The 23,723-nt window shown below is 49.9% G+C and overlaps 1 protein-coding gene and 14 non-coding genes across 18 annotated transcripts in view; all 15 read left to right on the forward strand.

Moving 5' to 3' along the window:
• The first annotated feature begins 756 nt into the window (after positions 1–756).
• trnaq-cug (transfer RNA glutamine (anticodon CUG)) lies at positions 757–828 on the forward strand. Its single transcript has one exon. It is a non-coding gene; the product is annotated as a tRNA-Gln (tRNA).
• Positions 829–1,090: 262 nt separating this feature from the next.
• On the forward strand, positions 1,091–1,162 carry trnaq-uug (transfer RNA glutamine (anticodon UUG)). Its single transcript has one exon. It is a non-coding gene; the product is annotated as a tRNA-Gln (tRNA).
• A 1,184-nt stretch (positions 1,163–2,346) lies between these two features.
• Positions 2,347–2,418, forward strand: trnaq-cug (transfer RNA glutamine (anticodon CUG)). The gene has a single exon. It is a non-coding gene; the product is annotated as a tRNA-Gln (tRNA).
• Positions 2,419–2,680: 262 nt separating this feature from the next.
• On the forward strand, positions 2,681–2,752 carry trnaq-uug (transfer RNA glutamine (anticodon UUG)). The gene has a single exon. It is a non-coding gene; the product is annotated as a tRNA-Gln (tRNA).
• Positions 2,753–3,936: 1,184 nt separating this feature from the next.
• On the forward strand, positions 3,937–4,008 carry trnaq-cug (transfer RNA glutamine (anticodon CUG)). Its single transcript has one exon. It is a non-coding gene; the product is annotated as a tRNA-Gln (tRNA).
• A 262-nt stretch (positions 4,009–4,270) lies between these two features.
• Positions 4,271–4,342, forward strand: trnaq-uug (transfer RNA glutamine (anticodon UUG)). The gene has a single exon. It is a non-coding gene; the product is annotated as a tRNA-Gln (tRNA).
• A 1,184-nt stretch (positions 4,343–5,526) lies between these two features.
• On the forward strand, positions 5,527–5,598 carry trnaq-cug (transfer RNA glutamine (anticodon CUG)). Its single transcript has one exon. It is a non-coding gene; the product is annotated as a tRNA-Gln (tRNA).
• Positions 5,599–5,860: 262 nt separating this feature from the next.
• On the forward strand, positions 5,861–5,932 carry trnaq-uug (transfer RNA glutamine (anticodon UUG)). Its single transcript has one exon. It is a non-coding gene; the product is annotated as a tRNA-Gln (tRNA).
• A 1,184-nt stretch (positions 5,933–7,116) lies between these two features.
• Positions 7,117–7,188, forward strand: trnaq-cug (transfer RNA glutamine (anticodon CUG)). Its single transcript has one exon. It is a non-coding gene; the product is annotated as a tRNA-Gln (tRNA).
• A 262-nt stretch (positions 7,189–7,450) lies between these two features.
• Positions 7,451–7,522, forward strand: trnaq-uug (transfer RNA glutamine (anticodon UUG)). The gene has a single exon. It is a non-coding gene; the product is annotated as a tRNA-Gln (tRNA).
• A 1,185-nt stretch (positions 7,523–8,707) lies between these two features.
• trnaq-cug (transfer RNA glutamine (anticodon CUG)) lies at positions 8,708–8,779 on the forward strand. The gene has a single exon. It is a non-coding gene; the product is annotated as a tRNA-Gln (tRNA).
• Positions 8,780–9,027: 248 nt separating this feature from the next.
• Positions 9,028–9,099, forward strand: trnaq-uug (transfer RNA glutamine (anticodon UUG)). The gene has a single exon. It is a non-coding gene; the product is annotated as a tRNA-Gln (tRNA).
• Positions 9,100–10,283: 1,184 nt separating this feature from the next.
• Positions 10,284–10,355, forward strand: trnaq-cug (transfer RNA glutamine (anticodon CUG)). The gene has a single exon. It is a non-coding gene; the product is annotated as a tRNA-Gln (tRNA).
• A 262-nt stretch (positions 10,356–10,617) lies between these two features.
• On the forward strand, positions 10,618–10,689 carry trnaq-uug (transfer RNA glutamine (anticodon UUG)). The gene has a single exon. It is a non-coding gene; the product is annotated as a tRNA-Gln (tRNA).
• Positions 10,690–19,125: 8,436 nt separating this feature from the next.
• Positions 19,126–23,723, forward strand: part of znf622 (zinc finger protein 622) — a 29,687-nt gene continuing 25,089 nt past the window's right edge. Inside the window, exons 1-2 of one of the 4 annotated variants that reach the window (XM_072591571.1) lie at positions 19,149–19,229; positions 20,205–20,317. The gene's annotated coding sequence lies outside the window, so the exon portion shown is untranslated. Of the gene's footprint in view, positions 19,247–20,204; positions 20,318–23,723 lie in introns of all 4 variants that reach the window. The other 3 variants (XM_072591570.1, XM_072591572.1, XM_072591569.1) reach the window with 3 other exon arrangements.

Genomic DNA, 23,723 nt, shown 5'->3' on the forward strand with positions numbered 1-23,723 from the left:
CCCCGAGCCCTACCGTTCAACCAGTTTTCAGGGAAACCAGGAACCTCAAATCCCAGTTTCAATCACTACAAAACGGTAACAATGACATTTGTACGTACAAGGCAGTCCAACGACATCAAAAACAGTGCATACAATACAGACTCCCGGAAAGCCAGGGACACGTGCTCTTGAACACGGTCCGTCTGAGATCTCACTTTGCTTAAAAGCATTGCTCATCGCAGCGCTGACACAGCGATGGCCGCCGGTAAGGGAGAGAAACAGCAGCGGTGCTGTTTGAATAGGCAGCTGTACTGCAGATGTGCGACTTGTCCTACAGCTGTACTTAGCAGAAGGAAGGCTAACTGTGAGGTGAGAAAGCTGAAGCCAAAGTGAAATGCTGGCGAGGCGATTGTCCAGCAGCTTGAAAGTTTGCCAGTGAGAGAGATTAGCGAGCAGTAGCCCGGCTCAGAGTTGTTCATGGCCGACAGCAGCCCTGCTCCCGCTGAGAAACTAGGTTTCGCGGACAGGTCGGCATATCTGGCACGGCCCGAGCTGCTTTCGGAAACTTCGGCAAAGTGGATTTCGGAGGCGAGGGCGACCGGCCTTACAGGGCAGCAGGCCGAGACAGCGTGGTTGCACTTGCGAAAGACCGAGTGCACGAGCTGCTGGATCAGCAGATCCACAGTCGCCATTGTGATCCTTGTCGTTGCTGTTTCCACGCTTGACGAAGGAGGCAAACATCCTTGAGCAGTGGTTCGGCAGCACCTGCTGTCTCAGGGTTCCATGGTGTAATGGTGAGCACTCTGGACTCTGAATCCAGCGATCCGAGTTCAAATCTCGGTGGAGCCTTCTTTCTGGCTGCGTGAGCGATTGTCTTCGACAGAACTGTTGACTTCACAAATTCCACACCCATGATGGAAGTGGGCTGGTTTTCCCCTTGCGACAGTGTTTGCGATGCTCCTGCGTCGAGCGCGCTCGCTGCTTTTGCTCTGCCCTGTACCACGCAAGTATTCCCTGCCAAGGACGCAGCAGCGAGAGACCAGATTCTGAGAGCGTTGCTGCAAGTGTGAATGCAGGAAAGCTCAGGCCTGCCGGAGGCGGCAGCACTGCTAGTTCCGTGGTGTAATGGCTAGCACTCTGGACTTTGAATCCAGCGATCCGAGTTCGAATCTCGGCGGAACCTTGACTTGCTTCGTCCCGGCCCTTGTTTAATGTGGGACGCGCGAGTGAAATCTGCCTACGGGCCAATTGTAAGAGCAGCCCATTTAGCACCTTGGAGTCAGATCTCATCGCATTTCTGCCAGAACGGGATGATGCCAATCCCGAGGTGGCATCTTAAGCTCGCCACCGGTGCCTGCTTTTGCTCTCTCCTGAACCACGGATGTGTTTTCTTCGAAGGACACAGCATTAAGAGACAAGCTGCAGTCAAGCGGTGTTGTTTTTGGAGCTCCTCTCTGTGTTCCACAGACAGCTGGTGAAAAGGTGACAGGAATTGAAATGAGGCGCATGCTGGACAGGTGCTCTTTTCTTTAATTTGATTCAACAATTCACAGGAACAGCTGGACACAGAGAAACCGCAATTTTACCAGGGAGCGGAGCGGCAAAGCCAGGCCCCGAGCCCTACCGTTCAACCAGTTTTCAGGGAAACCAGGAACCTCAAATCCCAGTTTCAATCACTACAAAACGGTAACAATGACATTTGTACGTACAAGGCAGTCCAACGACATCAAAAACAGTGCATACAATGCAGACTCCCGGAAAGCCAGGGACACGTGCTCTTGAACACAGTCCGTCTGAGATCTCACTTTGCTTAAAAGCATTGCTCATCGCAGCGCTGACACAGCGATGGCCGCCGGTAAGGGAGAGAAACAGCAGCGGTGCTGTTTGAATAGGCAGCTGTACTGCAGATGTGCGACTTGTCCTACAGCTGTACTTAGCAGAAGGAAGGCTAACTGTGAGGTGAGAAAGCTGAAGCCAAAGTGAAATGCTGGCGAGGCGATTGTCCAGCAGCTTGAAAGTTTGCCAGTGAGAGAGATTAGCGAGCAGTAGCCCGGCTCAGAGTTGTTCATGGCCGACAGCAGCCCTGCTCCCGCTGAGAAACTAGGTTTCGCGGACAGGTCGGCATATCTGGCACGGCCCGAGCTGCTTTCGGAAACTTCGGCAAAGTGGATTTCGGAGGCGAGGGCGACCGGCCTTACAGGGCAGCAGGCCGAGACAGCGTGGTTGCACTTGCGAAAGACCGAGTGCACGAGCTGCTGGATCAGCAGATCCACAGTCGCCATTGTGATCCTTGTCGTTGTTGTTTCCACGCTTGACGAAGAAGGCAAACATCCTTGAGCAGTGGTTTGGCAGCCCCGGTCGTCTCAGGGTTCCATGGTGTAATGGTGAGCACTCTGGACTCTGAATCCAGCGATCCGAGTTCAAATCTCGGTGGAGCCTTCTTTCTGGCAGCGTGAGCGATTGTCTTCGACAGAACTGTTGATTTCACAAATTCCACACCCATGATGGAAGTGGGCTGGTTTTCCCCTTGCGACAGTGTTTGCGATGCTCCTGCGTCGAGCGCGCGAGCTGCTTTTGCTCTGCCCTGTACCACGCAAGTATTCCCTGCCAAGGACGCAGCAGCGAGAGACCAGATTCTGAGAGCGTTGCTGCAAGTGTGAATGCAGGAAAGCTCAGGCCTGCCTGAGGCGGCAGCACTGCTGGTTCCGTGGTGTAATGGCTAGCACTCTGGACTTTGAATCCAGCGATCTGAGTTCGAATCTCGGCGGAACCTTGACTTGCTTCGTCCCGGCCCTTGTTTAATGTGGGACGCGCCAGTGAAATCTGCCTACGGGCCAATTGTAAGAGCAGCCCTTTTAGCACCTTGGAGTCAGATCTCATCGCATTTCTGCCAGAACGGGATGATGCCAATCCCGAGGTGGCGTCTTAAGCTCGCCACCGGTGCCTGCTTTTGCTCTCTCCTGAACCACGGATGTGTTTTCTTCGAAGGACACAGCATTAAGAGACAAGCTGCAGTCAAGCGGTGTTGTTTTTGGAGCTCCTCTCTGTGTTCCACAGACAGCTGGTGAAAAGGTGACAGGAATTGAAATGAGGCGCATGCTGGACAGGTGCTCTTTTCTTTAATTTGATTCAACAATTCACAGGAACAGCTGGACACAGAGAAACCGCAATTTTACCAGGGAGAGGAGCGGCAAAGCCAGGCCCCGAGCCCTACCGTTCAACCAGTTTTCAGGGAAACCAGGAACCTCAAATCCCAGTTTCAATCACTACAAAACGGTAACAATGACATTTGTACGTACAAGGCAGTCCAACGACATCAAAAACAGTGCATACAATACAGACTCCCGGAAAGCCAGGGACACGTGCTCTTGAACACAGTCCGTCTGAGATCTCACTTTGCTTAAAAGCATTGCTCATCGCAGCGCTGACACAGCGATGGCCGCCGGTAAGGGAGAGAAACAGCAGCGGTGCTGTTTGAATAGGCAGCTGTACTGCAGATGTGCGACTTGTCCTACAGCTGTACTTAGCAGAAGGAAGGCTAACTGTGAGGTGAGAAAGCTGAAGCCAAAGTGAAATGCTGGCGAGGCGACTGTCCAGCAGCTTGAAAGTTTGCCAGTGAGAGAGATTAGCGAGCAGTAGCCCGGCTCAGAGTTGTTCATGGCCGACAGCAGCCCTGCTCCCGCTGAGAAACTAGGTTTCGCGGACAGGTCGGCATATCTGGCACGGCCCGAGCTGCTTTCGAAAACTTCGGCAAAGTGGATTTCGGAGGCGAGGGCGACCGGCCTTACAGGGCAGCAGGCCGAGACAGCGTGGTTGCACTTGCGAAAGACCGAGTGCACGAGCTGCTGGATCAGCAGATCCACAGTCGCCATTGTGATCCTTGTCGTTGTTGTTTCCACGCTTGACGAAGGAGGCAAACATCCTTGAGCAGTGGTTCGGCAGCCCCTGCTGTCTCAGGGTTCCATGGTGTAACGGTGAGCACTCTGGACTCTGAATCCAGCGATCCGAGTTCAAATCTCGGTGGAGCCTTCTTTCTGGCAGCGTGAGCGATTGTCTTCGACAGAACTGTTGATTTCACAAATTCCACACCCATGATGGAAGTGGGCTGGTTTTCCCCTTGCGACAGTGTTTGCGATGCTCCTGCGTCGAGCGCGCTCGCTGCTTTTGCTCTGCCCTGTACCACGCAAGTATTCCCTGCCAAGGACGCAGCAGCGAGAGACCAGATTCTGAGAGCGTTGCTGCAAGTGTGAATGCAGGAAAGCTCAGGCCTGCCTGAGGCGGCAGCACTGCTGGTTCCGTGGTGTAATGGCTAGCACTCTGGACTTTGAATCCAGCGATCCGAGTTCGAATCTCGGCGGAACCTTGACTTGCTTCGTCCCGGCCCTTGTTTAATGTGGGACGCGCCAGTGAAATCTGCCTACGGGCCAATTGTAAGAGCGGCCCTTTTAGCACCTTGGAGTCAGATCTCATCGCATTTCTGCCAGAACGGGATGATGCCAATCCCGAGGTGGCGTCTTAAGCTCGCCACCGGTGCCTGCTTTTGCTCTCTCCTGAACCACGGATGTGTTTTCTTCGAAGGACACAGCATTAAGAGACAAGCTGCAGTCAAGCGGTGTTGTTTTTGGAGCTCCTCTCTGTGTTCCACAGACAGCTGGTGAAAAGGTGACAGGAATTGAAATGAGGCGCATGCTGGACAGGTGCTCTTTTCTTTAATTTGATTCAACAATTCACAGGAACAGCTGGACACAGAGAAACCGCAATTTTACCAGGGAGAGGAGCGGCAAAGCCAGGCCCCGAGCCCTACCGTTCAACCAGTTTTCAGGGAAACCAGGAACCTCAAATCCCAGTTTCAATCACTACAAAACGGTAACAATGACATTTGTACGTACAAGGCAGTCCAACGACATCAAAAACAGTGCATACAATGCAGACTCCCGGAAAGCCAGGGACACGTGCTCTTGAACACAGTCCGTCTGAGATCTCACTTTGCTTAAAAGCATTGCTCATCGCAGCGCTGACACAGCGATGGCCGCCGGTAAGGGAGAGAAACAGCAGCGGTGCTGTTTGAATAGGCAGCTGTACTGCAGATGTGCGACTTGTCCTACAGCTGGACTTAGCAGAAGGAAGGCTAACTGTGAGGTGAGAAAGCTGAAGCCAAAGTGAAATGCTGGCGAGGCGACTGTCCAGCAGCTTGAAAGTTTGCCAGTGAGAGAGATTAGCGAGCAGTAGCCCGGCTCAGAGTTGTTCATGGCCGACAGCAGCCCTGCTCCCGCTGAGAAACTAGGTTTCGCGGACAGGTCGGCATATCTGGCACGGCCCGAGCTGCTTTCGAAAACTTCGGCAAAGTGGATTTCGGAGGCGAGGGCGACCGGCCTTACAGGGCAGCAGGCCGAGACAGCGTGGTTGCACTTGCGAAAGACCGAGTGCACGAGCTGCTGGATCAGCAGATCCACAGTCGCCATTGTGATCCTTGTCGTTGCTGTTTCCACGCTTGACGAAGGAGGCAAACATCCTTGAGCAGTGGTTCGGCAGCCCCTGCTGTCTCAGGGTTCCATGGTGTAACGGTGAGCACTCTGGACTCTGAATCCAGCGATCCGAGTTCAAATCTCGGTGGAGCCTTCTTTCTGGCAGCGTGAGCGATTGTCTTCGACAGAACTGTTGATTTCACAAATTCCACACCCATGATGGAAGTGGGCTGGTTTTCCCCTTGCGACAGTGTTTGCGATGCTCCTGCGTCGAGCACGCTCGCTGCTTTTGCTCTGCCCTGTACCACGCAAGTATTCCCTGCCAAGGACGCAGCAGCGAGAGACCAGATTCTGAGAGCGTTGCTGCAAGTGTGAATGCAGGAAAGCTCAGGCCTGCCTGAGGCGGCAGCACTGCTGGTTCCGTGGTGTAATGGCTAGCACTCTGGGCTTTGAATCCAGCGATCCGAGTTCGAATCTCGGCGGAACCTTGACTTGCTTCGTCCCGGCCCTTGTTTAATGTGGGACGCGCCAGTGAAATCTGCCTACGGGCCAATTGTAAGAGCAGCCCTTTTAGCACCTTGGAGTCAGATCTCATCGCATTTCTGCCAGAACGGGATGATGCCAATCCCGAGGTGGCGTCTTAAGCTCGCCACCGGTGCCTGCTTTTGCTCTCTCCTGAACCACGGATGTGTTTTCTTCGAAGGACACAGCATTAAGAGACAAGCTGCAGTCAAGCGGTGTTGTTTTTGGAGCTCCTCTCTGTGTTCCACAGACAGCTGGTGAAAAGGTGACAGGAATTGAAATGAGGCGCATGCTGGACAGGTGCTCTTTTCTTTAATTTGATTCAACAATTCACAGGAACAGCTGGACACAGAGAAACCGCAATTTTACCAGGGAGAGGAGCGGCAAAGCCAGGCCCCGAGCCCTACCGTTCAACCAGTTTTCAGGGAAACCAGGAACCTCAAATCCCAGTTTCAATCACTACAAAACGGTAACAATGACATTTGTACGTACAAGGCAGTCCAACGACATCAAAAACAGTGCATACAATGCAGACTCCCGGAAAGCCAGGGACACGTGCTCTTGAACACAGTCCGTCTGAGATCTCACTTTGCTTAAAAGCATTGCTCATCGCAGCGCTGACACAGCGATGGCCGCCGGTAAGGGAGAGAAACAGCAGCGGTGCTGTTTGAATAGGCAGCTGTACTGCAGATGTGCGACTTGTCCTACAGCTGTACTTAGCAGAAGGAAGGCTAACTGTGAGGTGAGAAAGCTGAAGCCAAAGTGAAATGCTGGCGAGGCGATTGTCCAGCAGCTTGAAAGTTTGCCAGTGAGAGAGATTAGCGAGCAGTAGCCCGGCTCAGAGTTGTTCACGGCCGACAGCAGCCCTGCTCCCGCTGAGAAACTAGGTTTCGCGGACAGGTCGGCATATCTGGCACGGCCCAAGCTGCTTTCGAAAACTTCGGCAAAGTGGATTTCGGAGGCGAGGGCGACCGGCCTTACAGGGCAGCAGGCCGAGACAGCGTGGTTGCACTTGCGAAAGACCGAGTGCACGAGCTGCTGGATCAGCAGATCCACAGTCGCCATTGTGATCCTTGTCGTTGTTGTTTCCACGCTTGACGAAGAAGGGGAACATCCTTGAGCAGTGGTTTGGCAGCCCCTGTCGTCTCAGGGTTCCATAGTGTAATGGTGAGCACTCTGGACTCTGAATCCAGCGATCCGAGTTCAAATCTCGGTGGAGCCTTCTTTCTGGCAGCGTGAGCGATTGTCTTCGACAGAACTGTTGATTTCACAAATTCCACACCCATGATGGAAGTGGGCTGGTTTTCCCCTTGCGACAGTGTTTGCGATGCTCCTGCGTCGAGCGCGCTCGCTGCTTTTGCTCTGCCCTGTACCACGCAAGTATTCCCTGCCAAGGACGCAGCAGCGAGAGACCAGATTCTGAGAGCGTTGCTGCAAGTGTGAATGCAGGAAAGCTCAGGCCTGCCTGAGGCGGCAGCACTGCTGGTTCCGTGGTGTAATGGCTAGCACTCTGGACTTTGAATCCAGCGATCCGAGTTCAAATCTCGGCGGAACCTTGACTTGCTTCGTCCCGGCCCTTGTTTAATGTGGGACGCGCCAGTGAAATCTGCCTACGGGCCAATTGTAAGAGCAGCCCTTTTAGCACCTTGGAGTCAGATCTCATCGCATTTCTGCCAGAACGGGATGATGCCAATCCCGAGGTGGCGTCTTAAGCTCGCCACCGGTGCCTGCTTTTGCTCTCTCCTGAACCACGGATGTGTTTTCTTCGAAGGACACAGCATTAAGAGACAAGCTGCAGTCAAGCGGTGTTGTTTTTGGAGCTCATCTCTGTGTTCCACAGACAGCTGGTGAAAAGGTGACAGGAATTGAAATGAGGCGCATGCTGGACAGGTGCTCTTTTCTTTAATTTGATTCAACAATTCACAGGAACAGCTGGACACAGAGAAACCGCAATTTTACCAGGGAGAGGAGCGGCAAAGCCAGGCCCCGAGCCCTACCGTTCAACCAGTTTTCAGGGAAACCAGGAACCTCAAATCCCAGTTTCAATCACTACAAAAACGGTAACAATGACATTTGTACGTACAAGGCAGTCCAACGACATCAAAAACAGTGCATACAATGCAGACTCCCGGAAAGCCAGGGACACGTGCTCTTGAACACAGTCCGTCTGAGATCTCACTTTGCTTAAAAGCATTGCTCATCGCAGCGCTGACACAGCGATGGCCGCCGGTAAGGGAGAGAAACAGCAGCGGTGCTGTTTGAATAGGCAGCTGTACTGCAGATGTGCGACTTGTCCTACAGCTGGACTTAGCAGAAGGAAGGCTAACTGTGAGGTGAGAAAGCTGAAGCCAAAGTGAAATGCTGGCGAGGCGACTGTCCAGCAGCTTGAAAGTTTGCCAGTGAGAGAGATTAGCGAGCAGTAGCCCGGCTCAGAGTTGTTCATGGCCGACAGCAGCCCTGCTCCCGCTGAGAAACTAGGTTTCGCGGACAGGTCGGCATATCTGGCACGGCCCGAGCTGCTTTCGAAAACTTCGGCAAAGTGGATTTCGGCGGCGAGGGCGACCGGCCTTACAGGGCAGCAGGCCGAGACAGCGTGGTTGCACTTGCGAAAGACCGAGTGCACGAGCTGCTGGATCAGCAGATCCACAGTCGCCATTGTGATCCTTGTCGTTGTTGTTTCCACGCTTGACGAAGGAGGCAAACATCCTTGAGCAGTGGTTCGGCAGCCCCTGCTCTCTCAGGGTTCCATGGTGTAACGGTGAGCACTCTGGACTCTGAATCCAGCGATCCGAGTTCAAATCTCGGTGGAGCCTTCTTTCTGGCAGCGTGAGCGATTGTCTTCGACAGAACTGTTGATTTCACAAATTCCAGTGGGCTGGTTTTCCCCTTGCGACAGTGTTTGCGATGCTCCTGCGTCGAGCGCGCGAGCTGCTTTTGCTCTGCCCTGTACCACGCAAGTATTCCCTGCCAAGGACGCAGCAGCGAGAGACCAGATTCTGAGAGCGTTGCTGCAAGTGTGAATGCAGGAAAGCTCAGGCCTGCCTGAGGCGGCAGCACTGCTGGTTCCGTGGTGTAATGGCTAGCACTCTGGGCTTTGAATCCAGCGATCCGAGTTCGAATCTCGGCGGAACCTTGACTTGCTTCGTCCCGGCCCTTGTTTAATGTGGGACGCGCCAGTGAAATCTGCCTACGGGCCAATTGTAAGAGCAGCCCTTTTAGCACCTTGGAGTCAGATCTCATCGCATTTCTGCCAGAACGGGATGATGCCAATCCCGAGGTGGCGTCTTAAGCTCGCCACCGGTGCCTGCTTTTGCTCTCTCCTGAACCACGGATGTGTTTTCTTCGAAGGACACAGCATTAAGAGACAAGCTGCAGTCAAGCGGTGTTGTTTTTGGAGCTCCTCTCTGTGTTCCACAGACAGCTGGTGAAAAGGTGACAGGAATTGAAATGAGGCGCATGCTGGACAGGTGCTCTTTTCTTTAATTTGATTCAACAATTCACAGGAACAGCTGGACACAGAGAAACCGCAATTTTACCAGGGAGCGCAGCGGCAAAGCCAGGCCCCGAGCCCTACCGTTCAACCAGTTTTCAGGGAAACCAGGAACCTCAAATCCCAGTTTCAATCACTACAAAACGGTAACAATGACATTTGTACGTACAAGGCAGTCCAACGACATCAAAAACAGTGCATACAATGCAGACTCCCGGAAAGCCAGGGACACGTGCTCTTGAACACAGTCCGTCTGAGATCTCACTTTGCTTAAAAGCATTGCTCATCGCAGCGCTGACACAGCGATGGCCGCCGGTAAGGGAGAGAAACAGCAGCGGTGCTGTTTGAATAGGCAGCTGTACTGCAGATGTGCGACTTGTCCTACAGCTGTACTTAGCAGAAGGAAGGCTAACTGTGAGGTGAGAAAGCTGAAGCCAAAGTGAAATGCTGGCGAGGCGATTGTCCAGCAGCTTGAAAGTTTGCCAGTGAGAGAGATTAGCGAGCAGTAGCCCGGCTCAGAGTTGTTCATGGCCGACAGCAGCCCTGCTCCCGCTGAGAAACTAGGTTTCGCGGACAGGTCGGCATATCTGGCACGGCCCGAGCTGCTTTCGAAAACTTCGGCAAAGTGGATTTCGGAGGCGAGGGCGACCGGCCTTACAGGGCAGCAGGCCGAGACAGCGTGGTTGCACTTGCGAAAGACCGAGTGCACGAGCTGCTGGATCAGCAGATCCACAGTCGCCATTGTGATCCTTGTCGTTGTTGTTTCCACGCTTGACGAAGGAGGCAAACATCCTTGAGCAGTGGTTCGGCAGCCCCTGCTGTCTCAGGGTTCCATGGTGTAACGGTGAGCACTCTGGACTCTGAATCCAGCGATCCGAGTTCAAATCTCGGTGGAGCCTTCTTTCTGGCAGCGTGAGCGATTGTCTTCGACAGAACTGTTGCTTTCACAAATTCCACACCCAAGATGGAAGTGGGCTGGTTTTCCTCTTGCGACAGTGTTTGCGATGCTCCTGCGTCGAGCGCGCCAGCTGCGTTTTGCTCTGCCCTGTACCACGCAAGTATTCCCTGCCAAGGACGCAGCATCGAGAGAGCGGATTCTGAGAGCATTGCTGCAAGTGTGAATGCAAGAAAGCTCAGGCTGCCTGAGGCGGCAGCACTGCTGGTTCCGTGGTGTAATGGCTAGCACTCTGGACTTTGAATCCAGCGATCCGAGTCCGAATCTCGGCGGAACCTCGACTTGCTTCGTCCCGGCCCTTGTTTAATGTGGGTCGTGCGTTTGAAATCTGCCTACGGGCCAATTGTAAGAGCAGCCCATTTAGCACCTTGGAGTCAGATCTCATCGCATTTCTGCCAGAACGGGATGATGCCAATCCCGAGGCGGCGTCTTAAGCTCGCCACCCGTGCCTGCTTTTGCTCTCTCCTGAACCACGGATGTGTTTTCTTCGAAGGACACAGCATTAAGAGACAAGCTGCAGTCCAGCGGTGTCGTTTTTGGAGCTCCTCTCTGTGTTCCACAGACAGCTGGTGAAAAGGTGACAGGAATTGAAATGAGGCGCATGCTGGACAGGTGCTCTTTTCTTTAATTTGATTCAACAATTCACAGGAACAGCTGGACACAGAGAAACAGCAATTTTACCAGGGAGAGGAGCAGCAAAGCCAGGCCCCGAGCCCTACCATTCAACCAGTTTTCAGGGAAACCATTTCCCAGTTTCAATCACTACAAAACAGTAACAATGACATTTGTACGTACAAGGCAGTCCAACGACATCAAAAACAGTGCATACGATACAGATTCCCGGAAAGCCAGGGACACGTGCTCTTGAACACAGTCCGTCTGAGATTTCATTTTGCTTAAAAGCATTGCTCATCGCAGCGCTGACACAGCGATGGCCGCCGGTCAGGGAGAGAAACAGCAACGGTGCCGTTTGAATAGGCAGCTGTACTGCAGATGTGCGACTTGCCCTACAGCTGGACTTAGCAGAAGGAACGCTAACTGTGAGGTGAGAAAGCTGAAGCCAAAGTGAAATGCTGGCGAGGCGATTGTCCAGCAGCTTGAAAGTTTGCCAGTGAGAGAGATTAGCGAGCAGTAGCCCGGCTCAGAGTTGTTCATGGCCGACAGCAGCCCTGCTCCCGCTGAGAAACTAGGTTTCGCGGACAGGTCGGCATATCTGGCACGGCCCGAGCTGCTTTCGAAAACTTCGGCAAAGTCGATTTCGGAGGCGAGGGCGACCGGCCTTACAGGGCAGCAGGCCAAGACAGCGTGGTTGCACTTGCGAAAGACCGAGTGCACGAGCTGCTGGATCAGCAGATCCACAGTCGCCATTGTGATCCTTGTCGTTGCTGTTTCCACGCTTGACGAAGGAGGCAAACATCCTTGAGCAGTGATTCTGTGCTACCGCCAAATGGTTTTGTGTTTGGAACTCCTGTGTGTGTTCCACAGACTGCTGTCAAAAAGGTGACTGGAATTGGAATGAGACACATGCTGGACAGGTGCTCTTAAACACAATGCGTCTGAGATCTCACTTTTCTTAAAAGCATTGCTTGTTTCAGCGCTGACAAAGTGATGGCCACTCATAGGAAAGGTAGAAGAAGGAATGAAGTCCGAGGAAGGGAAGCTTGGACGTCTGGCGGGTTTTGAATTGTTTAATTTATTTTACACATAATCCGGGGTTTTATCAGTCTAGAATTGTGGAAGGGGATGGTAAAAATATAGCTTAGATGAAGGAATTGTTAATAGATATGAGTTAATTATTCACTGTTAATTGTTAAGTCATAAGGTTGTTAATTTTTTTCTTTAAATCATTCTTGGCCTCTCGATTTTTCACAAATTACTACACAGGATAAATTTTTTCTGTATTGCTGTTGGGTCTTCCCCTTGTTGTAACAGCTTGGGGGCTCATCTGGGATTTGCATTGGTTTAGACCTGTGTGAATAGATTTTGGGATACGAAAAATCCCACCAGATTTCAAAGGTTAGTATCCTAGATCTTTAATTAAAATGTAGGTCAGTCAATTTGTTTAATTTCAGTCACTTGTGGATGATTAAATTGGAAGTGAGAGAAATAGCTTTTCAACTTGCTAAAGAGATTCTCGGATTTGAAGGTAATTCTCAAATTTGCCAATAAAGTTTCGAAGAAAAAAGGCCATATGTTTAGAATTAGCAAATAAGTTTGATTTCGTTGGGAATTGTTCAATTTAGGTTTGTCAGAAAACAGACAAGTTCAGTAAGAGGTAGAAAAACTCAAATTCTAACTGAGGAAAATGGAATTAGAAGATAAACAAAGAGAGAGAGACAGAAAGAGAAAGTGAGAGAGAAGGTTCTTGGCTGAGCAAAGAGAGAGAAGAAAGGGAGAGAGAAAGAGACGGAAGAGAGAGGGAGGAAAAAGAAAGAGAGAATGTTCTTAGCTGAGCAAAAAGAGAGAGAGAATTTGAACTTGAGAAGTTGCGACTTAGTCAGCAACGTCAAGGTAACAGGATGAAGATTAAAAGAGAAGGAAGTGATACATACAAATATGTCGAAACTTTGCCACATTTTGATGAGAAATATGTTGAAGCCTTCTTTGTTTCATTTGAAAAATTGGCTGGGCAGATGGAGGGGTTTGAGGATTTATAGGCAATGCTAGGTCAGACTAAACTGGCAGGCAGAGGTTGTGAGGTATTTGCCACACTACCCAGATGAGGGGTCAAGAGATTATGAAGAGGTTAAACAGGCTATTTTACGTGCTGATGAATTGGTGGGAGATTTGCTTATGTGCTCAGGAGGGCCTAAACTAATTTGGCAGGTGGGTGGGAACTAGAGCTACGCATCTGAGAGAGGGGTAGTTCTGGATGGGGCAGTGACTGGATGTAGTGAATCTATCAGGAAGGTTTTTCATGTGATGAAACAAAGGGATTGGTTAAAGTGTGTGTGCTTTAACACAAGGAGTGTCAGAAGTAAGAGTGAATAACTTACAACATAAATCAGTACTTGGGGCTATGCTGTTGTGGCCATAATGGATACGTGGGTTTCACAGGGGAGGAATGGTTGCTAGATGTTCCAGGATTTAGAGCTTTTAAAAAGAACAGGGAGGGTGGGAAAAAGAGGAGGGGGTGTAGCATTGCTAATTAGAGAGTGTATTGCAGCTACAGAAACAAAGGTTGTTGAGGAAGGTTTGTCAACTGAGTCAGTATGGGTGGACGTTAGGAACAGCAAGGGAGCAGCCACCTCATTGGGGATTTTCTACAGACCTCCCTAATAGTAGTGGGGAGATCAAAGAACTCATAGGCTGGCAGATTTTGGAAAAATGCAGATGTAGTAGGATTACTGTTGTGGGTGACTTCAACTTTCCCAATATTGACTGGAACCCCCTTAATACAGATGGTTTGGATGGAGCTGTTTTTGTCAGGTGTGTTCATGAGGGTTTTGTTACACAGTATGGAGACAGGCCGATGAGGGGAGAGGCCATTTTGTATTTGGGGAGAGACCATTTTGTATTTGGTGCTCGGCAATGAGCCAGGACAGGTGTCAGATCTCATGGTGGGAGACATTTTGGTGACAGTGACCATAACTGCCTCACATTTACCATACCCATGGAGAGTGAAAGGAGCAGTTACCATGGAAAAATATTTAATTGGGGAAAAGGAAATTATGATGCTATTAGACAGGAGTTGGGAAGTACAGATTGGGAGCAATTTCCCCACAGAGAGGGCACAACAGACTTGTGGAGACTGTTTAAGGAGCAGTTGTTGCGAGTGATGCATAAATGTGTTCCTCTGAGACAGGCAAGAAGGGGTAAGATTAAGGACCCTTGGATAACGAGAACAGAGGAACTTCTCATCAAAAGGAAGAAGGCAGCTTACATAAGGTGCAGGAAGCAAGGGTTCCACCCTTGCTTTCAAGAATTACAGACTTGCTAGAAAGGAGCACAGAAATGGACTAAGGAGGGGGCATGAAAAAGGCTTGGTGGGAAGGATTAAGGAGAACACAAAGGCATTTTACTCAGACATGAGGAATAAGAGAATGATCAGGGACAAGGTAGGGCCGATCAGGGATAACGTAGGGAACTTGTGCGTGGAGTCTGAGCAGATAAGGGGAAACCCTAAATGAGTTTTTTGTTTCGGTTTTCACTCAGGAAAGGGACCTTGTTGTGAATGAGAACTTTGAGGAGCTAGGGAATAGGCTTGAACAGATCACGATTGAAGAGGTTATGTGCTGGAAACTTTTGCAAATATTAAGATCAGGGCCAGACCAGATTTATCCTCGGTTGCTCCAGAAAGCGAGAAAGGAGATTGCTAAGCCGCTGGCAAAGATCTTTGCTTCCTCATTCTCCACAGGAGTCGTACCAGAGGATTGGAGGGAGGTGAATGTTGTTCCTTTTTTTCAAGACAGGTAATAGGAAAATTTCTGGCAATTACAGACCAGTCAGTCTTACCTCTGTGGTTAGCAAAGTTTTGGAAAGAATTCTGAGGGATAGGATTTATGAGTATTTGGAAAAGCATAGCGTGATTAAAGGCAGTCAGCATGGCTTTGTGAGGGGCAGGTCATGCCTCACAAACGTTATAACGTTTTTTGAGGAGGTGACGTGACAGTTTGTCAAAGGTCGGGAGTGGATATTGTGTAAATGCACTTCAGCAAGGCATTTGAAAAGGTTCCCCATGGTAGGCTCATTCATAAAGTCAGGAGGTATGGGATACAGGGAGATTTGGCTATCTGGATTCAGAATTGATTGGTTGACAGAAGGCAGAGAGTGGTTGTAGATGGAAAGTATTCTGTCTGGAGGTCAGTGGCGAGTAGTGTCCCACAGGGCTCTGTTCTTGCACCTCTCCTCTTTGTAGTTTTTATAAATGACTTGGTTGAGGAGATTGAGAGGTGGGTTAATAAATTTGCCAATGACATAAAGGTTGGAGGTACCGCTGATAGTATAGAGGCCTACTACAGGCTGCAACGCGACATGGACAGGATGCAGAACAGGGCTGAGAAATGGCAGATGGAGTTGAACCTAGATAAATGAGAAGTGATACATTTTGGAAGGTTGAACTTGAATGCTGAATATAGGATTAAAGACAGGATTCTTGGCAGTGTGGTGGAACAGCGGGATTTTGGTGTTCAAGTGCACAGATCCCTCAAATTTGCCTGCCAAGTGGATAGGGTTGTTAAGAAAGCATATGGTGTTTTGGCTTTCATTAACAGGGGATTAAGAGCTGCAAGGTTTTGCTGCAGCTCTACAAAACCCTGGTGAGACCACACTTGGAATATTGTGTCCAGTTCTGGTCACCCTATTATAGGAAAGATATGGAGGCTTTGGAGAGGATGCAAAGAAGGTTTACCAGGATGCTATCTGGACTGGAAGGCTTGTCTTACAAAGCAAGGTTGACTAACCTCACAGTGCTCGAGACCCGGGTTCATTTCCCACCTCAGGCAACTGTCTGCATAGAGTTTGCACATTCTCCCCCATATCTGTGTGGGTTTCCTCCAGGTGCTCCGGTTTTCTCCCAAAGTCTAAAAATGTGCAGGTTAGGTGAATTGGCCATGCTAAATTGCCTGTAGTGTTAGGTGAAGAGGTAAATGTAGGGGAATGGGTCTGGGTGGGTTGCCCTTCGGAGGGTCGGTGTAGACTTGTTGGGCTGAAGAGCCTGTTTCCACACTGTAAGCAATCTAATCTAATCTAATCTAAGCTCAGACCTTTCTCTGTGGAGAGATGGAGGAAGAGAGCTGACCTGAGTGAGGTATACAATGTAATGAGAGGCATGGATACAGTTGATAGTCAGAGACTTTTCCCCAGAGCAGGCTTGACTGGCATGAGGGGTCATAGTTTTAAGATATTAGGAGGAAAGTATAGGGGAGTTGTCAGAGGTACGTTCTTTACAAAGAGTTGTGAACGCACAGGAAGTGTTGCCAGCGGTGGGGGTGGAAGTCGAGTCATTAGGGACATTTAAGCAACTGCTGGACATGCACATGGATAGCAGTGAGTTGAGGGATGCGTAGATTAGGTTATTTTATTTTAGGTTAGGAATAATCCTCGGCACAACATCGTTGGCCGAAGGGCCTGTTCTGTGCTGTACTCTTCTATGTTCTATATTCTATTAAGCTCGTTATCTGTGGCTGCTTTCGTTCTCACCTGAACCACGGATGTGTTTCCGTCAAAGGACACACTCTGAGACACTAATTGTGGCAAAACTACTTGTTGGATTTGACCATTGGGATTCTGAAATGTCTCAAACCAACAAATTTTCCCTTCCATCTCTTTTCTCCAAAACTCATCTCATCACAGTTCATGAGGTAGAAATGCACTGGAATTCCATATCATTGCAAATAATTGTCCTACCTTCTCAAACTCTCCCCTCACCCGAGGTATGGGGACCCTTAGGTAATCCACCACTGGTCATCTCCTTCTGTCTCATGAGAGAGCCGTCCTTTGATCCTCTGCATCTATAGTGTATTTAGCATAATTTAAACACTGATATTAACACCAGAGCTGGTGGATTTTATTACCATTACCACGGCCTTTTTGATTTCAGTGGCTGGGTTGACAACCATAAGAATGTGTAAGTGTGAGACGATATTGGGGAATTAGTTTGTGTGTGTGGGAGTGGATCTGTTGTGATCTCCACGATATGCACAACGTTTCTGCAGGATTGTTGGCATCACCACCTGGGGCAATTTGTGGTGTTTCTTCATCTGTTATTTAAATATTCTGGAAGGACGGAATAGGATAAACAGGAACTCTACCTTCCTGACACCTGCCTTTACTGATTAAAAACCTGTCTGTTGCAGCTTAGAATGTTCTGAGTCATCCCAGCCTGACAGCAAGAAGCAGGCAGGTGATGAGATTCCTGATGAAGGGCTTTTCCCCGTAACGTTGATTTTCCTGCTCCTCAGATGCTACCTGACCTGCTGTGCTTTTCCAGCACCACACTCGACTCTGATCTCCATCCTGATTCCCGCCTCCAGCGACTATCTGTGTGGAGTTTGCACATTCCCCTCGTGTCTGCATGGGTTTCCCCTGGTTTCCTCCCAGAGTCAAAAGATGTGCAGGCCAGGTGAATTGGCCACGCTACATTGTCCCATAGTGTCCAGGGAGGTGCAGGCCAGGTGAATTGGCCACGCTACATTGTCCCATAGTGTCCAGGGAGGTGCAGGCCAGGTGAATTGGCCATGCTACGTTGTCCCATAGTGTCCAGGGACGTGCAGGCCAGGTGAATTGGCCACGCTACATTGTCCCAGAGTGTCCAGGGACGTGCAGGCCAGGTGAATTGGCCACGCTACGTTGTCCCATAGTGTCCAGGGACGTGCAGGCCAAATGAATTGGCCACGCTACATTGTCCCAGAGTGTCCAGGGAGGTGCAGGCCAGGTGAATTGGCCACGCGACATTGTCCCATAGTGTCCAGGGACGTGCAGGCCAGGTGAATTGGCCACGCGACATTGTCCCATAGTGTCCAGGGACGTGCAGGCCAGGTGAATTGGCCACGCGACATTGTCCCATAGTGTCCAGGGACGTGCAGGCCTGGTGAATTGGCCACGCGACATTGTCCCATAGTGTCCAGGGACGTGCAGGCCAGGTGAATTGGCCACACTACATTGTCCCATAGTGTCCAGGGACGTGCAGGCCTGGTGAATTGGCCACGCTACATTGTCCCATAGTGTCCAGGGAGGTGCAGGTCACATGAATTGGCCACGCTACTTTGTCCCATAGTGTCCAGGGACGTGCAGGCCTGGTGAATTGGCCACGCGACATTGTCCCATAGTGTCCAGGGAGGTGCAGGTTACATGAATTGGCCACGCTACATTGTCCCATAGTGTCCAGGGACGTGCAGGCCAGGTGAATTGGCCGTGCTACGTTGTCCCATAGTGTCCAGGGACGTGCAGGCCAGGTGAATTGGCCACGCGACATTGTCCCATAGTGTCCAGGGACGTGCAGGCCTGGTGAATTGGCCACGCGACATTGTCCCATAGTGTCCAGGGACGTGCAGGCCAGGTGAATTGGCCACGCGACATTGTCCCATAGTGTCCAGGGACGTGCAGGCCTGGTGAATTGGCCACGCGACATTGTCCCATAGTGTCCAGGGACGTGCAGGCCTGGTGAATTGGCCACGCGACATTGTCCCATAGTGTCCAGGGAGGTGCAGGTCACATGAATTGGCCACGCTACGTTGTCCCATAGTGTCCAGGGACGTGCAGGCCTGGTGAATTGGCCACGCTACATTGTCCCACAGTGTCCAGGGAGGTGCAGGTCACATGAATTGGCCACGCTACATTGTCCCATAGTGTCCAGGGACGTGCAGGCCAGGTGAATTGGCCACGCTACATTGTCCCACAGAGTTAGCTGCATTAGTCAGGGATAAATTATAGGGTAGGGGAATGGCTCTGGGTGGGTTACTCTTCCGAGGGTCGGTTTGGACTTGTTGGGCCGAAGGGGGCAGCCTTTTTCCACACTGTCGGGGAATCTAATCTAATCGAACTTTCCCCCTTCGTGGTGAGTTTTTTGTGAGTGAGTCACGTCAGTCGGGGCGGAAGTGGCCCTGGGGGGGCGGCAACCACAGGGGCGGAAGTGACGTAGCTGCCAGCTTTCGCCGAGAACACGGAAAGGCTCTTGGAGGCTCACTGCCGACGCCTGCGTACTAGCTGCCGTGTCGGACGGGGGTTTTTGAAGTGAAGCGGGAGCGGAAGTGACGTCGCGGCCCTGTGATGCTGCCTGGCTATGCGTTTCCGGGGTGGGCGGGGCTCGTGCGAAGCTGACGGTTGGTGCGGGATCGTCGTCCCTTTGGTGACCTTCCACGCCGTGTAGTTTTTAAAAGTAACTGCCCCCAACGGGTAACCTCTTTCCTGTCAGTTTTAAGTGCGCGTGGCAGTAAAAATCCTTATTTTTGTGTTTGTTAATATTTCAGTCCCGGGGCTGGGGTGTGGGGGGTGAACTCCAAGGGGAAGGCCGCTCTGGGGGGGGGGGGGAGGGAGAGAGAGATCCCGGATCAGAGTAAACGTTGCTGGCTGTCCTCTTGGTGAAGCAGTTTTGAATTTTTTCCCCCCCCAGGGTAGGTCAGTGCTGCTCTCCTTCCACCCCCCCCCCCGCCCCCCCCTCGGGGGGGGGGGGGTGGAGGAGGGGGTCCGGGTTTGATTCCAACCCGGGGGACCTTCTCCCCCTGGGTCTGTGTGGGTTTCCTCTCACAGTCAGGAGAGCGTGATGAGCCGTGGTCAGTGTAGGGTTTGGGGAGGAGGGGGGGGAGGGGAGGGGAATGTGAGTGGGGTAGGTTGTCGTGCCAATGTTGGTGTATGGTTGGGGGAATGGGGGTGGGGTAGTTTGATGAGCCACAGTCAGTGTTGGGTTGGGGGAATGGGGGTGGGGTAGTTTGATGAGCCACAGTCAGTGTTGGGTTGGGGGAATAGGGGTGGGGTAGGTTGATGAGCCACAGTCAGTGTTGGGTTGGGGGAATAGGGGTGGGATAGGTTGATGAGCCACGGTCAGTGTTGGGTTGGGGGGAGTGGGGGTTGGGTAGGTTGAGCCACGGTCAGGGTTGGGGGGGAATGGGGTGTGGGTCAGGTGGATGAGCCATGGTCACTGTAGCCTTGAAGGTGGGGGGGGGGGGGGGGGGGGGAGGAGGAGTGAGGGGTGGATGAGCCACGGTCAGTGTAGAGTGTGGGGTAGGTGGATTAGCTGTGATCGCTCCCTGGTTGGGGGAGGGGGGAAGTGGGGATGGGGGAGTTGCTCTTCACAGGGTTGGTTAGGACTTGATGGGCTGAATATCTCCCCCCCCCCCCCAGTTTCTCTCTGTAGGGAATCCATGATTTTGATTCCTGGATTCTTCCAAGGATAAGCTTTTTGGGGAATGCACGCAGTCAGTCAGAGAGTGAATCATTGTTGAAATCGTATCTATTTTCCTTTCAGCAGTAAGTGCAATGTTTTTTTATTTTCATGTGTTCATTCATGAGATGAGGATGTCACTGGGTGGTGGTGAGTCCTGGTTTGATATTTTAAACAGGAGTCAATATATTTGAATTCCTTTGACCAGAGTGAGTTATTCAGATAGGTGAGTTGAATTATCCACTTCTAACTCAGAATTAGGGGAGTTTTCAGAGCGTTTTGGGTTGTCTTGGAAACTTCAATTTATTTGGCAGTTCCATTGCAGTCTATGGTCCGAATGAATGAATGCAACAGCAGCCTTCCTTTTGGAAGGTCCCAGCCAATATGATTTGTCACAGATGCGGACTCATTTACCCCAGTCATCTCGGGTTTATGGTCTTTGTTTCTCATTGAACATTAAAAATACAGTTCTTTGTATTGTTGTAGCCTGCTGTTCCCCCAACCTAGCAGAGATATTTTTGTTATCCCGATCTGTCCTTAAAATAGCATAATCTGGTTGGTGAAACAATATTTACAGCATTAGTGCCATCATCGCTATTGTGGTGTAAGGGGCCTCCCTTACCATAGCTCCCGTTTGGTGGTTGTTAGGACGTGCAGTGATATAGGGCTATGATGTGGAGGTGCATAATCAAATCAGTCTATCACTGAATTTGCAATGTGCTCAAATATCTTAATATTGTCCAATTGTTCCTAACCAGATTAAGAATAACAGAACTTTGCTGAGTTTAACTCAGATTATTAATTTTTGTTCGCTAATATAACTTTTGCAGAACAAAAATAAGGAGGAAATCTAATATCTGTCCTGTGACTCTCATTCACGTTTCCAAGCAGGCATACAGTTGAGGGATAAATTAAAAAGAAAATAAAACAACTGAAAAATTATGATTCAAATGATGGCTGTCATGGAAATCAGGCATTCTTGGACAATGGGTTGTTCACGTGCTCGTAGAACTGTTTATCTTGAATTTTTGAAGTTATCAATTAATGCAAACCGTTTCAGCAGATGTGTGGAAATAACTTATTTCTTAGAGACCTGGGATTCCTTTATCAATATTCAAAAATTGAGAACTTGATAGAAAACTAGACAAAGTAAAAATGCTAAGTCTCTGAAAGTTTCCCAAAATCCTCTGATTCCTGCCAAAATCCAAACAGAACTTTTTTTTTCTTTTTGTAATTAAAGTTCTGCCTGATTAGCTGGTTAGCTACACTCTTGATTCATGAATCCATAAGACATAGGAGTAGGAATTAGGCAATTCAGCCCATTGAGTCAGCTCTGTCATTCAGTCACGGTTGATCAGTTTTTCAACCCCATTCTCCCACTTGCCCCCCGTAACCCTTCATTCCCTTGATACTCAAGAACCTATCTACCTCAGCATTAAATACACTCAATGACCTGGCCTCCACAGCCTTCTGTGGCAGTGAATTCCATAGATTCACCACTCTTGGCTGAAGAAGTTTCTCTTATCTCTTCTAAAAGGTCTTCCCTTTTCCCTAAAGCTGTCTCCTCTGGTCCTAGTCTCTCCTACCAATGGAAACATCTTCGCAACATCCACTCTCCAGACCATTCAGTATTCTGGAAGTTTCATTCTTATAAAATCCACCAAGTATAGACCCCAGAGTCGAATGTTGTCAATTCCTGAAACCATTCTCAGAGTATTTTCTGAACATGGCCATTACATCCTTCCTAAGATATGGGGCCTAAACTGTGCACAATACTCCAAATGTGACCTGACCAGAGCCTTAACGAGCCTCCCTCGGAAGTACATCCCTGATTTTATATTCAAGTCCTCTCAAAATAAATGCCATCACTGCATTTGCCTTCCTGGCTACTGACTCAACCTGCAAGTTTACTTTGAGAAAGTCCTGGATTAGAACTCCCAAGTCTCTTTGCACTTCAGACTTCTGAATTTTCTCCCCATTTAGAAAATAGTCCATGCCACTATTCTTCCGACCAAATCCAGCTGCCAGCCTTGTGCATAAGCAACAGCTTGGTGCCAGTTCATCTACTGTGTCATTAGAACATTATTTAAGTTGCATCATTGTCCAGGTCTATTCTCAGCAGCAAACATTTGCTTTAGTTCTCTGCTTTCAAAGCAAGCTGCTGTTCAATATTCAATGCTCACAGTGTCAAATCCAAATTTCTTTAAAAGAGGGCATCTACAGGTCATATGACACAGGAACAACGAAGGCTGTTCAGCCAGTCATGTCTCCTTTCCTATTCAGTGAAATTGTCGCTGATTTGATCATCCTCAACTTGACTTTCCTGCCTTTCCCCATTACCAATGTTTTCTTTAAACTGCATGGCAGTGCAGCTGTGGAGGTTCCATGCGTGCCCGTTCGCATGCCAATGCAGTATCTTTGTGTTTTGGATTCAAAATCATACATTATTTTTAAAGCGCTTTATAATCATTTGCATGTTGGCAATTAAGAAACTTAATTGTTTTCATCGAACATAGAACAATACAGCGCAGAACAGGCCCTTCACCCCTCGATGTTGCGCCGACCTGTGAACTATTCTCAGCTCACCCCCCTACACTATTCAAAAATCATCCATGTGCTTATCTAAGGATTATTTAAATCTCCCTAATGTGGCTGAGTTGACTACATTAGCAGGTAGGACATTCCACGCCCTTTCTCTGCATAAAGAACTTGCCTCTGACATCTGTCTTAAATCTATCACCCCTCAATTCGTAGTTATGCCCTCTCGTACAAGCTGATGTCATCATCCTAGGAAAAGGTCTTTCACTGTCTACCCTATCTAATTCTCTGATCATCTTGTATGTCTCTATCAAATCCCCCCTTAGCCGCCGCCTTTCCAATGAGAACAGACCCAAGTCTCTGAGCCTTTCCTCATAAGACCTTCCCTCCAGACCAGGCAGCATCCTGGTAAACTTCCTCTGCACCTTTTCCAATGCTTCCACATCCTTCCTGTAATGGGGCGACCAGAACTGTACACAATATTCCAAGTGTGGCTGCACCTCCCTTCCCTTCCTTGACACCTCTATTTCTGTTTCTAGGGGTAGACTGGCCACCAATATCCATTACAATCCAAACAATTCCCACAGTTACTTTGACTATACATCCTCACACCCTGCTTCCATTCTCCATTCCATTTTTCCAGTTCCTCCGGCTCTGTCGCATCTATTCTGATGATGCCAACTTTGACAAGGATGCCTTCAAAATTCCACCTTCTTTTTCAACTGAGTATTCCCCAACGCTATAGTTGAAAAAGCCCTCAGCCAGGTCTACCCCATCTTCCACACATTGGTCCTCACCTCCTCTCTTCCCTCCCACAACAGCAATAGGGTTCCCCTTGCCCTTACTTACCATCCCACCTGCACCACATCCAGAGACCATTAGCCACCATTTCCACAACCTCCAGCAGGATGCCACCACCAGCCACATATTCCCCTCCCTTCCCTTCTCAGGCTT

This window comes from Chiloscyllium punctatum, chromosome 21 (genome assembly GCF_047496795.1).
Source record: "Chiloscyllium punctatum isolate Juve2018m chromosome 21, sChiPun1.3, whole genome shotgun sequence".
NCBI classification, from domain to species: Eukaryota; Metazoa; Chordata; class Chondrichthyes; order Orectolobiformes; family Hemiscylliidae; genus Chiloscyllium; species Chiloscyllium punctatum.